The following is a 13454-nucleotide window of genomic DNA, read 5'->3' on the forward strand; positions in this document are numbered from 1 at the left end:
CGGTTGTTTCCGTACCATGTACAGCGTGTGCAGGCACTATCAGCAGCTGATTGGCCTCCACGGGTACACTTCTGCGAATGGTTCATCCAACAATGTGTCAATCCTCATTTCAGTGCAAGTGTTCTCTTTACGGATGAGGCTTCATTCCAACGTGATCAAATTGTAAATTTTCACAATCAACATGTGTGGGCTGACGAGAATCCGCGCACAACTGTGCAATCACGTCATGAACACAGATTTTCTGTGAACGTTTGGGCAGGCATCGTTGGTGATGTCTTGATTGGGCCCCATGATCTTCCACCTACGCTCAATGGAGCACGTTATCATGATTTCATACGGGACACTCTAACTGTGCTGCTAGAACACGTGCCTTTGCAAGTATGACACAACATGTGGTTCATGCACGATGGAGCTCCTGCACATTTCAGTCGAAGTGTTCGTACGCTTCTCAACAATAGATTCGGTGACCGATGGATTGATAGAGGCGGACCAATTCCATGGCTTCCACGCTCTCCTGACCTCAACCCTCTTGACTTTCATTTATGGGGGCACTTGAAAGCTCTTGTCTACGCAACCCCGGTACCAAATGTAGAGACTCTTCGTGCTCATATTGTGGACGGCTGTGATACAGTACGCCATTCTCCAGGGCTGCATCAGCGATTCCATGCGACGGAGGGTGGATGCATGTATCCTCACTAGCGGAGGACATTATGAATATTTTCTGTAACAAAGTGTTTGAAGTGACACTGGTACATTCTGTTGCTGTGTGTTTCCATTCCATGATTAATGTGATTTGAAGAGAAGTAATAAAATGAGCTCCAACATGGAAAGTAAGAGTTTCCGGACACATGTCCACATAACATAGTTTCATTCCTTGTGTGTTTCCTGAAAGTTTGGCCGTACCTTTTTGAACCACCCTATATATATATATATATATATATATATATATATATATATATATATATATATATAGGGTTGAATATATACATTACAAAACTCTAATTTTCTTGCCTTAGGTCGAGGAATTTAAACAACGAAGAATACATTGTTCAGAAATTGCAAATACACAGTTACATAAAATAAACCTACTCCTAATCGATATAAATGTTACAGCTGCTCGGGTGATGGGGCCCTGGGGGACAGGTCATGGAGCACCATGTAGTAATAATCAAGTGTATCTTGGAGCCATTTCGCTTTTTCCTTGCCATACGTTATGAGAGCTCTTCGTATCGCCGGTTTTGCACATTGCAGCCACCATGAAGCGCTAGACTCTTTCTCCCGTTTTTCGCGTTTATAAAAAATGAGCTGCCTTCTTTGAACTTTTTCGGTGTCCTCCGTCAATCCTATCTTGTAAGGATCCCATACAGCACAGCAATACTCTAGCAGACAACGAACATGCGTAGTGCAGGCAGTCTCTTTAGTAAACCTGTAGTCTGTGGTTTGCCTTCCCCACAATATCACCTATGAGCTCGTTCCAATTTGAGTTGTTCGTAATTGTAATTCCTAGATATTTAGTCGAACTGACAGCCTTTAAATTTGTGTAATATATCGTCTAACCGAAATTCAACGGATTTCTTTTTGAAATCGTGCGGGTGACCTCACACTTTTCCTTATTGAGAGACAATTGCCACTTTTCGCATCATACATGCAGCGCAGTTCGCGGCAGTACGATAATACTTTACAAATTTTAGGAGATGAGCTTATACATAACAACAACGAATCGAGAGGAATGAATATTGTACAGATAAAATCATAGTAAATATTGCCTTTGTTGAGGTTTCCATCCCACCGAAACTCTTCGATAACAAGTTCTATACGAGGCGTGATCTTGTCACTATGACTGTTATCAACGAAATGTGATCAGGACATAAATCTTGCGCTAAGGCTGGAAGAACGTCAATCTCATACGGATTAGTAGGATAAGATAACTCAGTGAATCTGTCTGACTCATTTCTAGATACTTCAGAGTCCACTAAGAATGTCGTGTACGTTGACCGAGAAACGTAACCGTACTAAGCCAGTAAGTAGAAGGACTGACCGATTTCAAACCATAGAGCGTTTATGAGTTATTCATGTCACACGTGTTCCACAAAACACGAACAAAATAAAGTACCTGACGTGAGTTATATGCAGAAATAAACAAGTCTTAAATGACGCGAAATTCTCAAATCATGTTGTTGTTGTTGCGGTCTTCATTCCAGAGACTGGTTTGATGCAGCTCTCCGTGCTACTCTATCCTGTACAAGCTTCTTCATCTCCCAGTACCTACTGCAACGTACAGCCTTCTGAATCTGTTTGTGTATTCATCTCTTAGTCTCCCTCTACGATTTTTACCCTCCACGCTTCCCTCCAATACTAAATTGGTGATCGCTTGATGTCTCAGAATATGCCCTACCAACCGATCCCTTCTGTTAGTCAAGTTGTGCCACAAACTCCTCTTCTCTCCAGTTCTGTTCTATACCTCCTCATTATTTATGTGATCTACCCATCTAATCTTCAGCATTCTTCTGTAACACCACATTTCAAAAGCTTCTATTTTCTTCTTGTCTAAACTATTTGTCGTCCACGTTTCACTTCCATACAAGGCTACACTCCACACAAATACTTTCAGAAACGACTTCCTGACACGTAAGTCTATTCTCGATGTTAACAAATTTCTCTTCTTCAGAAACGCTTTCCTTGCCATTGCCAGTCTACATTTTATATCCTCTCTATTTCGACCTTCATCAGTTATCTTGCTCCCCAAGTAGAAAAACTCATTTACTACTTTAAGCGTCTCATTTCCTAATCTACTTCCCGCATCATCACCCGATTTAATTCGACTACATTCTCTAATCATATTTAAAATGAAAAGTATGTGGAATAGTTACATCCATCTTCCACAGCTATTATTATGAAACTTAGGCAATGGGACGAGTGCAACAAAAGCTGTAGCTCTAGTACAGGCCGAGCAAAATAAAATTCGGTTGGAAAATATGTATAAGACTGACGCATAATCGACCCTTGTTAATAGAAGAATGGAACTGTTTTGTAGAAACGACCAGAAAGATCTGTAATGCAAAACACAGTGGTAAAGTGGTGCGAAACGGCCTCTGTAGCAAATAAAAACAGTAACTATCGTAAAAGAGTTCGAACACCTGCATACATTCCTGGAATATAATTGTAAATATATTAGGGGGCAGGTTTGTTTCTTCCGCCATATAGTAGTAGTAGTAGTAGTAGTAGTAGTATTAGTTGCAGAAGCCACCATTATTAAATGATATGTATGGCTCGAAGCTACCCATCAGTGCATATTGAACGGATTACTCTTTTAAGATACCGATTTGTTGTGGAAGATGTTGTCTAAGAAATTCTGCCTTTTGACGAAATAATTTATTAGAATTTTTTGTGTGTGTGAAATCTTATGGGACTTAACTGCTAAGGTCATCAGTCCCTAAGCTTACACACTACTTAACCTAAATTATCCTAAGGACAAACACACACACCCATGCCCGAGGGAGGACTCGAACCTCCGCCGGGACCAGCCGCACAATCCAGGACTGCAGCGCCTCAGACCGCTCGGCTAATCCCGCGCGGCTAATCCCGCGCGGCTAAGAATTTTGTCTTAGAGTATTACAATTACAAGCTGACTGTGAAACAGCATTGACATAAATTGTACTACTAGAAGATTAGCCAAAATTTATTGTCAAGTGGGAACCAATACACAAAAGGAAAATGAGAAATGAGAACAATGGACACTGGTGCTACACCATATGATAACCAGGACGAAAAATGCCTCTATCACAGTAGAATAAAGGCGAATAAGTCTTGGGCAGAGTTAAGGATGTAACATAAGGGAACGAGCTTTTCGGTATATCTGGCAGCTTCAAATATATTTCAAACAAACATTAAGATATATTTGCGCTTTTTTACCCTACTTCCCCGACGCAGTGACCTTTCATAGCAGCAAGGTGTTGGGACACATGCATCTTGCAATTTTTAGGCTAAAGCCGTCGATCCTGTGCCCAAGATCCTGAAGATTCGCCATCCATAGTAAACATCACATGATGGCATATGTTATGGTTCAAATGGCTCTGAGCACTATGGGACTCAACTGCTGAGGTCATTAGTCCCCTAGAACTTAGAACTAGTTAAACCTAACTAACCTAAGGACATCACAAACATCCATGCCCGAGGCAGGATTCGAACCTGCGACCGTAGCGGTCCTGCGGTTCCAGACTGCAGCGCCTTTAACCGCACGGCCACTTCGGCCGGCACATATGTTATGTTATACATGTCATCATGTATAATGTTCTTTTACTTGACACTATCCATAGTATTACATGACATGAGTACCAATACTAACAAGTAAATCCGAATGAACATAGATTTTTTCAAGTGAGTTTTCAGTTATATCTTAAGATTACATTTATTATTTGTTTGATTCCATTTCCATGCATTCACTTCACGTAAGAAAGAATTTTGCATACTACATTTAGCTCGACTTTAAACTACCGTATCTCGACAACGGCTGAAGATTATTGAATAAAAAATTTCGTTTTTACTTTATCCGTTTATCTATCTTCGTGCAAAGCTTCAACCGATTGGTACAATCTTAAAGTATAGAAGCGGAGTACTTTAAAAAGTTCCCAGAAAAATGTGTTTTTTGCACGTTAAATCCAACATTTTTTCAACTGGTTAAAATTTTCTTATATCAAGATCCCATACACCAGTGGATCAAATTTGAACCATCAGACTCGCTCGAGTCCGGTGTGATTTGAGAGTGAATGTATCTGCACATAAAATCCGAACGGTGCACATGCAAATGGTGCCATTAGCTGAGCATTAATTTGAACCCAATTAACATATTTTGCAAAGGAATTAATCAACTCGCACAATCTGCCTGGGCGCCAGCTCCGGATCGTCGTTCAAACCTTGCTCAGTATACTGTAACATAGCTACAGTACGGCAGATGTTGGAATAACTATACAAATGGCAGCTGGGCTGGGCTAAACCAAAAACTTTTTACCCTTTGTTCGTAGTTGACATAAGAACCGAGCAACAAGATGGCATACGATCAAAGAGCACATCATGTGGAATTTTAACAGAATGTACTGAGTTACCTTTCACCATACGTACGTATTTAACAGAATGTACCAAATGGCTGCCATACCTCCCATTACAACTATTACAGTATTGGCTCTCCTTTATTAGTATGTCTGGAAAAAGGAATATTTTTAAAATCATCTACAAGACAACACCATTAGGGGGACGGACTAGAGATCAAAGATATTGAATCACAACGCACAGCAATCTTCATTAACAACACTGCAAGACAACGGGCCAAGCATTACAAGAAATTTATTTGATAGCTTAGATCCCAATGACAGCATTCCATCAACGAACATCGGCCACATCAGCGTGCCATTGGAATACACTCGGCGATATTTCACGGAAATCAGTTACGTGCCAAACAGACCGCTAAAGATTAATACCAGCCAGATTTACAGCCTTATCGCCACTTCATGGACTGTCAGTCACGTCGCAGAGAAATAACCTCACCAGAAACTGGAAATAGGAAATACATATGGAATGATATTACCAATACTAGCGAGACTCTACTACGGTACGACGTAATAAATGAGGTAGTTCCCACATATGGAAATCTTTATAACATATACGTCAAGCCTGATCCCTAGTGTGAAAAGTGTCACCTCGTCGGCAGTCTGGCACACATATGCAGTGATCGCGATCACATATCGAAGTGTACTAGGAAAAAACTGGCAATCAGGCATCGGAGACACCGATCATAGTCGAAGACATTATGTTATAAAACCCGACTGGAAATTAAACGCTACTAAGAAGGATCACACTTACAGCTGGCTCGTTGGTGAATGCCTTTATTATTTGATGACGAGAGAAGACTAGTCACTACAAGAATATGTAATTTACATCTTGGATGGTCACCGTCCTATAGCTAAACAACCGAAATACCAAGAATGGGATGGGAGGTTTCTCTTTGTTGTGTTATCACAATAAGAAAAAAAATGGGTTTGGATTCTTTCCCTTCCATAGTAACTCAGTGAAGGACTTCGCTTCACAGGCTCACAAGAAACGTGTCAATTTTAGTTCTAATTTCTCTCCGTATCAAAACAGCAAGAAGCGTAATTTACGATATGCTTGGTTATGTAAATGCAGCTATATGGCCTTAAATAATGATACTAAAGGATAGGTTAGAAAGTACTCGTCGTTAATTCATTTAATATCCGTTTACAACAACGATATTTTAAATTGAAAAGGCACAATTAACTTATTTGATACAGAGAATGATGGCCAGCTTTAAGGAGGTGCCTTTGAAAAAAAATATATATATATATATACTTTTAATTTATTTTTGTTTATATATACTACTACGTGATCAGGCCCAGTGGACCGCACGTATATATATATATATATATATATATATATATATATATATATATATATATATATAGGGCGAGTCACCTAACGTTACCGCTGGATATATTTCGTAAACCACATCAAATACTGACGAACCGATTCCACAGACCGAACGTGAGGAGAGGGGCTAGTGTAATTGTTTAATACAAACCATACAAAAATGCTCAGAAGTATGTTTTTTGACACAAACCTACCTTTTTTTAAATGGAACCATGTTAGTTTTGTTAGCATATCTGAACATATAAACAAGTACGTAATCAGTGTCGTTTGTTGCATTGTAAAATGTTAATTACATCCGGAGATATTGTAACCTAAAGTTGACGCTTGAAACCTCCGACGTTAAGTTGCGTGTTGTAACAAACACGGGTCACGGTCGGCGAGCAGCATCTGCTGGGACATGTTTACGATGACGACCGTGTTTACGAGTGTGGCTGTAGTGCACTGTTGTGGTTTGGTCTAGCTGTCGCAGTGCCCGCATGTAGCGCTTGCTGCTATTGTTATTCTGCATTCGTCTCAGCACGCAGACCAACTGTAGTACACCGTGTTACCAGACGTCTGTGATAGTGTAGTGTTGTAGGAACTGTGACCATGGTGTATTCGAACTCTGAAAAGGCGGAGATAATACGCATCTATGGCGAGTGTCGACGAAATGCAGCTGAAGCCTGCAGGGTGTATGCAGAACGGTACCCGGACAGAGAGCATCCAACGTGCCGCACATTGCCAAACATCTACCGCCAACTGTATGCAACAGGTATGGTTGTAGCACGCAAACGGGTCCGTAACATGCCCGTCACAGGAGAAGCGGGTGCTGTTGGTGTGTTATATGCTGTTGCCATGAACCCACACAGTACACGGGACATTGCGAGAGCCGGTGGACTGAGTCATAGTAGTGTCATGCGCATGCTGCATCGTCACCGCCTTCACCCGTTTCATGTGTCGCTACATCAGCAATTACATGGTGATGACTTTAATCATCGAGTGCAATTCTGTCAATGGGCATTAACAGAGAACGCGTTGCAGTTCTACCTGTTTACCGATGAAGCGGGTTTCACAAACCAGGGGGCAGTGAATTTACGGAACATGCATTACTGGTCCGTGGACAATCCCCGCTGGCTCAGACAGGTAGAGCGACAGCGACCGTGGACTGTAAATGTATGGTGCGGAATCATTGGCGACCACCTCATTGGTCCTCACTTCATTGCAGGGGCCCAAACAGCTGCAACATACATCGCGTTTCTACAGAATGATCTGCCAACGTTGCTCGAAAATGTCCCACTGGAAACGCGTCGACGTATGTGGTATCAGCATGATGGCGCACCTGCACATTCCGCAATTAACACTAGGCTGACCCTTGACAGGATGTTCGACGGGCGTTTCATAGGACGTGGAGGACGCATAAATTTGGCCAGCCCGTTCTCCTGATCTTACACCTCTGGACTTCTTTCTGTGGAGTACGTTAAAGGAGAATGTGTACCGTGATGTGCCTACAACCCCAGAGGATATGAAACAACGTATTGTGGCAGCCTGCGGCGACATTACACCAGATGTACTGCGGCGTGTACGACATTCATTACGCCATAGATTGCAATTGTGTGCATCAAATGATGGCCACCACATTGAACATCTATTGGCCTGACATGTCAGGACACACTCTATTCCACTCCGTAATTGAAAACGGAAACCACGTGTGTACGTGTACCTCACCTCTCATGGTAATGTACATGAATGTTAGTGAAAAAGACCAATAAAAAGGTGTTAGCATGTGGACGTAATGTGCTGTTCCAGTCTCTTCTGTACCTAAGGTCCATCGCCGTTCCCTTTGGATCCCTACGTAATTCGGTGCTCTACGATACACTCGATTGAACAGCGGAGGAGTGGTACTCAAGCGTCAACTTTAGGTTACAATATCTCCGGATGTAATTAACATTTTACAATGCAACAAACGGCACTGATTACGTATTTGTTTATATGTTCAGATGTGCTAACAAAACTAACGGATCATGCTTCCGTGCATTTTTTTACGGTTTGTATTAAACAATTACACTAGCCCCTCTCCTCACGTTCGCTCTGTGGTATCGATTCGTCAGTATTTGATGTGGTTTACGAAATATATCCAGCGGTAATGTTAGTTGACACACCCTCTATATATATATACATATATATATATATAAATTAAAAGTAATCTTATAAATAGAAGATTAACAGTATCTTAAGAAGAAATAGTTTTGTTTTTAAAAAATAGCAAGGTTTAGTTAACTTTAAGAAAATGAATTTAGTTAATGAAGGAAAATACGAATTTGGCTGAAGGAAGATAGTCGATGAAGGGAATATCTGGCGAGCTTAAGGTCTGGATGTAGCGGTGGATGGAAAAAAATAAGAAAAAGAAAAAATAAAGAAAAAAAACAAGAAAAGTAGCTCACTGAGTAGACTGGTGGGACATCAAATCAACATCTACCATGGCGATATAGCTCGATTCCTCGGCAGTTTCATTTCTTTGTTTTTTAGAAGACCGTGGGAAAAAAAAGAAACAAAAAAGGAGTTGCATCTTTGATTAATAATCGAAACGTACTCCGTCCCGAGTTCCAAGCCCATTACGAATTCTTTCGACATAAAACTATCTCCGCCTAGGTTAGTGATTATCACTGCATCGGGGTCTTACAGCGATCATGACATCTTGCTTCCAGATACTTCAGTGGGAAATTCAGGTTATAGCTTCCATGATGAAAAAGTATTGATGTAACTGCTAAAGTAAGCAAATTTGTCTTCCAAGATTATTATTATTTTTTATTTTACTTACCCCCAATAAAGAATGGACCTTGCCGTTGATGGGGAGGCTTGCGCGCCTCAGACAAAAGTGTGGTTCCTGAAGAGGGGCAGCTGCCTTTTCAGTAGTTGCAGGAGCAACAGTCTGTATGATTGACTAATCTGGCCTTGTAACACAACCAAGACGGCCTTGCTGTGCTGGTATTGCGAACGGCTGAAATCAAGGGGAAACTACAGCCGTAATTTTTCTCGAGGGCATGCAGCTCTACTGTATGGTTTAATGTCGATGGTAAACTCTTGGGTAAAATATTACGGAGGTAAAATAGTCCCCCATTCGGATCTCCGGGCGGGAACTGCTCAGGAGGCCGTTATCAGGATAAACAAAACTGGCGTTCTACGGATCGGAGGGTGGAATGTCAGATCCATTAATCGGGCAGGTAGGTTGGAAAATTTAAAAAGGGAAATGGATAGGTTAAAGTTAGATATAGTGGGAATAAGTGAAGATCGGTAGCAGGAGGAACAGGACTCCTGGTCAGGTGAATACAGAGTTATAAATAAAAAATAAAATAGGGGTTATGCAGGAGTAGATTTAATAATAAGTAAAAAAATAGGAATGCGGATAAGCTATTATGAACAGCTTAGTGAACGCATTATTGTAACCAAGACAGACACGAAGCCCACACCCACCACAGTAGTACAAGCTTATATGACAACTAGTTCTGCAGAGGAGGAGGAGATTGAAGAAATGTATGATGAAATAAAAGAAATTATTCAGATAATTAAGGGAGCCGAAAATTTAATAGTCATGGGGGGTCGGAATTCGATAGTAGGAAAAGGAAGAGAAGGAAAGTTAGTAGGCGAATATGGACTGGGGGAAAGGAATGAAAGAGGAAGCCACCTGACAGAATTTTGCCCAGAGCATACTTTAATCATAGCTAACACTTAGTTTAAGAACCATGAGAGAAGGTTGTATACATGGAAGAGACTTGGAGACACCGGAATGTTACAGATTAATTATGTAATGATTAGACACATATTTAGGAACGTAATTTTAAATTGGAAGTCATTTCCAGCTGCAGACGTGGACTCTGACCACAATTTATTGGTTATGAACCGCAGATTAAAATTGAAGAAACTGTAAAAAACACAGGAATTTAAGGAGTTGGGACCTGGATAAACTGGATGAACCAGAGGTTGCAAAGGGTTTCAGAGGGAACATTAGGGGATAGTTGACAAGAACAGGGAAAAGGAATACAGTAGAAGAAGAATGGGTGGCTTTGTGGGAAGCAGTAGTGAAGGCATCATGCGATCAAGTAGGTAAAAACACCAGGGCTACTAAAAAACCTTGGGTAACACAAGAGATATTGAATTTCATCGATGAAAGGAGAAAATATTAAAAATGCAGTAAATAAAGCAGGAGAAAGGGTATACAAATATCGAAAAAATGAGACCGACAGGAAGCGCAAATTGGCTAAGCAGGAATGGTTAGAGGATGTAGCGGCATATATCACTAGGTCTAAGATAGATACTGCCTACAGGAAAATTAAAGAGACCTTTGCAAAAAAGAGAACCACCTGTATGAATATCAAGAGCTCAGATGGAAAACCAGTACTAAGCAAAGAAGGGAAAGCAGAAAGGTGGAAGGGGAGATTTATTTGAGGGCAATATTATGGAAAGGGCAGAAGACGTAGAGGAAAATGAGAAGGGAGATATTATACTAGGGGAAGAATTTGACAAATCACTGAAAGATCTAAGTCAAAAAAAGGCCCCGTGAGTAGACAACATTCCGTTAGAGCTACTGATAGCCTTGGGAGAACCAGCGAAGACAAAACTCTTCCGTCTGGTGAGCAAGATGTATGAGAAAGATGAAATACCCTCAGATTTCAAGAAGAACATAATAATCCAAATCCAAAGAAAGTAGCTGCTGACAGGTGTGAAAATTACCGAAGTATCAGTTTAGTAAGTCACGGCTGCAAAATACTAACACTAATCCTTCAATTAAGAATGGAGAAACTGTCAGAGGCCGACCTCGAGGAGGATCCGTCTGAGTTTCGGAGAAATGTAGGAACACCCGAGGTAATACTAACCCTACGACGTCTCATATAAGTTAGGTTGTGGAAAGACAAACCTACGTTTATAGCATTCGTAAACTTTAGAGAAAGCTTTTCACAAAGTTGACTGGAATACTCTCTTTCAAATTCTTAAGTTGGCAGGAATAAAATAAAGAGAGCGAAAGGCTATTTACAATTTTTACAGAAACCAGATGGCAGTTATATGGGTCGAAGAGTATGAAAGGGAAGCAGTGGTTGGGAAGGGAGTGAGACAGGGTTGTAGCCTATCTCCGATGTTATTCAATCCGTATATTGAGCAAGCAGTAAAGGAAACAAAAGAAAAGTTCGGAGTAGGTATTAAAATCCATGGAGAAGAAATAAAAACTTTGAGGTTCGCCGATGACATTGTAATTCTGTGAGAGACAGGAAAGGACTTGGAAGAGCAGTTGAACGGAATGGACAGTGTCTTGAAAGGAGGGTATACGATGATCATCAACCAAAGCAAAACGAAGATAATAGAATGTAGTTGAATTAAATCTGGTGATGCTGAGGGAATTAGATTAGAAAATGAGACACTTAAAGTAGTAAATGGGTTTTGCTATTTGGGAAGCAAAGTAACTGATGATGGTTGAAGTAGGGATGATATAAAACGCGGTCTGACAGTGGGAAGAAAAACATTTCTGAAGAACAGAAATTTGTTAACATCGAGTATAGATCTAAGTGTCAGGAAGTCCTTTCTGAAAGTATTTGTGTGCAATGTAGCCATGTATGGAAGTGAAGCATGGACAATAAACAGTTTAGACGAGAAGAGAATAGAAACTTTTGAAATGTGGTGCTACAGAAGAACGCTGAAGATTAGATGGATAGATCACGTAACTGAATAGAATTTCGGAGAAGAGAAATTTGTGGTGCAACGTGACTAAAAGAAGGGGTCGGTTGGTAGAACATATTCTGAGGTATCACCGGATCACCAATTTAGTACTGGTGGGAAGCGTAGGGGGTAAAAATTGTAGCGGGAGACCAAGAGATGAATATAGCAAGCAGATTCAGAGTGATGTAGGTTGCAGCAGTTACTCGAAGATGACGAGGCTAGGTTATAGGATAGAATAGCATGGAGGGCAGCATCAAACCAGTCTTTTGACTGAAGACCACAACGACAACTCCGAGTATTGTTTTCCGGACTTTTTTTTGCCATTGATTGACTGTCATACTATATACACTTAATGGACTATAATTTTTGGTGTTGTTCCGCAACCACTTAGCTTTTGGAGAAATCACCCATGACGGAGACGAACTGTGTGAGCCAGACACGGAATAAAAGTCGCTGAAACGATGGTACCGACTGCCCAATATCCCGAGAAGAGCCTGAATAATAAATTCCTTGTTTTATTTGCGCCATCTGCATGTTTGCTAGCTGTGTGGCCTTAGATTCAGTGTGAGTTGGGAATAAAGGAATAAGCTTAATGAACGAAAATAAAGGACCTGTTTTAAAGAAATGTAAAAACAAAACAATAACCAAAATAAAGACAATGTGTTCGAGACCACACATCTCTGTTATTGGATAACATTCAGTGTCGTTTTGCTCCACCCCACTCAGTTCATCGTATTTGGATTCTCGTTGGAATGCTGTCAATAAGGCGGTCGATACATTAAAGATCATCGGTGGCGGCCTTCTATCATTGTTTCAGATATCCTAAATGCAGCTGAAACCACTCACTGATGACCAGACCCCGTATAGCATCAGTTAACGGGGATGTTGACTGCTGCGTTTCACCAGCTGTTCCATATATTCTCAGAAATTTCCTGTGAGATTAAGGTCGGGTAATTTAGCGGACCAATTGTGGTGCATTAGGGTGCCTTAGTGTCCGTTAAACCGGTCTCGTTGCATGTACCATCGTGGTACCAAATCTCCGTAAGAGTTTCTTAGTTTAGCCTCGAGGCCATAGAAAGTGGTATACTTCATGTACGGTACAAACGGTCATTCCTTCTCACTTGACACTGAATAAATTAATGTGCGTAGTCTGCAATTTGCTGATGAAGGAACTGTGAAGCAGAGTAAACTAGAATCAGTGTTCCTTCATTTATTAACCTATTGTACGAGATTCGACGTTAGCCATCATTAGAGTCCTGGTTCAGATAAAACTCAGAGGATTACGTAGTTACATTGTTGACTTAGAACGAACGTGAGTCTGCAGAGTTTGC

This window comes from Schistocerca americana, chromosome 2, assembly GCF_021461395.2.
Source record: "Schistocerca americana isolate TAMUIC-IGC-003095 chromosome 2, iqSchAmer2.1, whole genome shotgun sequence".
NCBI lineage: Eukaryota > Metazoa > Arthropoda > Insecta > Orthoptera > Acrididae > Schistocerca > Schistocerca americana.